Genomic DNA, 3,606 nt, shown 5'->3' with positions numbered 1-3,606 from the left:
TGGTAAATTTCAAATATCAAAATTTATATTTGAATTTAAGTTCAATCTGCATATATAAAAAAGGATGTTTTATCTGTAGATTCTTGAAAAGCTTATATAAAGAAACAGAGTAATTTTATTTTTAAAAATTTCACAGAAATATTATTAAATTACAGAATATTGTATAATTATTGACTTTTCAAGTACATGCAATAATTTTTTTTATTGCAGTAGTTGTTTTTTAGAAGACTTGAAATAGCTGCAATATACTCAACGCAAAGTGCAATATATATTGCTTTACAGTGATTCATTTCATCAGTTTGATGGTACATGTATTTATTAATAGTGATGCAAAACTTACTGTTGGTATTTACAGAGAAATTATTTAGCATATATTTTATAAAAATGATTCCACTATTCTACTCTGAAAAGGAACAGGTGGGAGAAAAAAAATTATGCTTTACAGAACATTGTACATACATATCAAGGGCTTCTAAAATATTTATGTAAGAATTAGCATGTAAGAAATACAAATATAGATAATGATTGTACAATCCTTACACAATACATGTTGGTTGTGAGTCATTTTCTCCAAAAAAAAAAAAAAAAAAATAGCATAGCCTGCAAGTGGTGAAAAGGTTGAAATCTCTTTTCATACAAAAAAATCATTTCTTAAATATACTTTGTAGTTCACTTCAGGCTCAAATTAGCTATTCTGATCAAAATTTGTTGTCTGTCACCATTGTTGTTGTCATCATCATAAACTCTTAGAATTTCATGTTTGTTCAAATCATGATCAAGGGGGGGGGGGGGGGGGGGGGGCACTAATCATGTGGATCAAAGTTTTACATGGATAAATATAGGGAAAATCTTTAAAAACCTTCTCAAGAACAGGAAAGCCATGATTAATCATATTTATATTGAAGTATCCTCAGATAGTGTAGATTCAAATTGGTCAAATCGTGGAAGCATCCAGAGGTAGTGTATATTCAAGTTTGTTCAAATCATGATCCCCAGGGTTAGGATGGGTCCACAATAGTTGATTTAAGTTTTACAAAGGAATACATAGAAAAAAATCTTTTTCCCAGGAACAGGAAATTCAGGATTAGCCATATTTATACCGAAGCATCCTCAGATAATGTAGATTCAAGTTTGTTAATTCAAAACAAGATCCCCACCCTAACCCTTTCATAGGTGATCAAAGTTATATATATTATACATGTAGGAAAAAAGAATCTGCTGATGAAGAACAAGAAGTGCCATAGTTGCTCAGGTGAGCATTGTGGCCCATGGGCCTCTTGTTTATTTATTGAAACATATCAAAGTTTGAAATTTTCCACATGTATGTATTAGAAGAAAAGGGAGGAATGTATGTTTGGCTTTATTGAAGTTTATTCACATGTACAAATAAATGAAAATAAAGTAGGATACTCTCATCACAAAGTTTTTTTGAGTGTTATTGAGAATTTTTTCTGCATATGGTTAAATCCATGGGTATATAATTATCAAAAATCAATCACTTGTATGCATGATTGTTTATTATTTTATCATGAGTTGTTAATAAAAATGTATTTGCAAATAAGATCATAATAACAAGCAAATGTTTAGTTTATGGTTTCTTAGGTTTTTCATGGTCGCGGTATCTCTGACTCATGACCAATTACTGGTACCACTTGCATGGTGGCAGACAAGAGGTAGTCTCATTAACTTTTCCCATCATTATTTTTTTTTATCATTTAGTGTAAGCCATTTTAAACTTCTAGTGCAAAAAGTTATCATTAGTACGTGTAAACGTTTTATCATTAGTGGGTATGATGGCAAATCATTAATTAGAGAGCACAAATCCATTCACTAATGCAACATTTTTATCATAAGTGGATTTTTTATAATCCCACCCTGCTTTCACTGAAAGTGTGGGATATTAATTTGGGTCTATCTGTCCAGTTGTCTGTCTTTTTGTCATTCTGTCTGTGTGTAACACTTTGTTTCGATCCTGATGAAGAAGCCTTTGAGCATTTGCAATGAAGATTTATACCACAACTCCCTATGGCCTAAAGAAGACCCCTATCGATTTTGAGGTCAGAGGTCAAGCTCATAATTTCATACATTCTGTTTGTAACGCTTTCGTTTCCTGATGATATCTTAAAATGTCTTTGAGCTTCAATTGCAATGAAATTGTGTATCACATCTCTTTATGGTCAAGAGAAGACCCCTTTTGATTTTAAGGTCAAGATCATAAATTCATACATTTTCTAGATGATAACTTAGTTTTCTTTAAGCTTTTTTGATAAGATTTAATATCACAACTCCCAGTGACCTAAAGTAGAACCATATCGATTTTGAGATCAAAAGATCAGAGGACAAGGTCATTAATTCATACATTCTATTTGTATGTAACACTTTTTTCCAAACTACAATGTATATATCTTAAAAAGCGTACAGGATCTTTGCAATGAAATTTTATAGTTAAAAGCGAAAGTAAAAGAAAATGGCTGGAATGAATGCACAAAACCGAAGTTTACTACAAAATAAAATGAATAATGCATTGGAAATAAAGAAAAAGAGAGTTCAACAGCATGAAGAAATATACGTATACAAGATAAGTTGTTTATAAATAAAGTGTCAATGTGTTTTAAGTAAGAAATTTGAGGTGGAACGGAAGAAGATAACAGAATGGAAAAAATACACCGCCAGCCACGGGTAACATAAGCTTTCGAAATGATCTTTTAATGGATTTTATTGGGGACTTTAATTACATTGTCCACCGGTCACAGGAGTCTAGTGGTAGGCGTTCGCTTTGTGATCGGGAGGCCCGGGTTTGATTCTCGATCGCCGCGCCGCGTCAAACCTAAGACGTAACCCTAGGTAGGCACTGTTTTTCCGCCGTATATCAAGATATTTACTTCACACATAAAAAATCGGACAAGAACCTGTATTTTCCATCTTATAGTTCATATCTAATTGAAATTATCAAGGCAGAGTGATTTATTCGTAATTTTTTCGTAGTATGTTAACCAGAAAGTAGGTTATGATGACCGAATTTTAGAACTTCCCACTTTTATCTTTATATTTAGGACAATAAGAGGCTTAGAATCACAAAACTTTGTCAGTTGATGCATCTTAGGTCCTAAGTATTTTGACCAAAGTAGGTCACGGTCACCTATTTTGGAATTCCATGGCTGTATTTAAATAATTCAAAAACTAAATGACTAAGAATCATCAAATTTTGTCAGTTGATGCATCTTGTGTCCTCGGAATGTGTCAACTAAACAGTAGATCACGGTAACCTACTATTGGAATTTTAAGGGAATATCTAAATATTTCAAATAATGAGAGCCTTAGAATCTTCAAACCTTGTCAGTTGTTGCATCTTGGGATCTCAGAGAATATTAACTCAAAAGTAGGTCACAGTGACCTACTTTTAGAATTTCACAGCCATATTTAGATATTTCTAATAATAAGAGGCCTAGCATCATTAAATTTTTGATTTGATGAATCTTAGGCCCTTGGAGTACTTCAACCAAAAATTAGATAACTTTGACCTGTTGTTTTGGAATTTCACAATTTTATCTGTATATTTAGGATAATAAGAGGCTTAAAATCTTCAAATTTTGTCAGTTGATGCAT

The sequence above is a fragment of the Saccostrea echinata genome, unplaced genomic scaffold, assembly GCF_033153115.1.
Source record: "Saccostrea echinata isolate AGI-Se365-2 ecotype Australia unplaced genomic scaffold, CSIRO_AGI_Sech_v1 ptg000001l, whole genome shotgun sequence".
Classification (NCBI taxonomy): Eukaryota; Metazoa; Mollusca; class Bivalvia; order Ostreida; family Ostreidae; genus Saccostrea; species Saccostrea echinata.
This window is presented reverse-complemented; position numbering follows the sequence as displayed.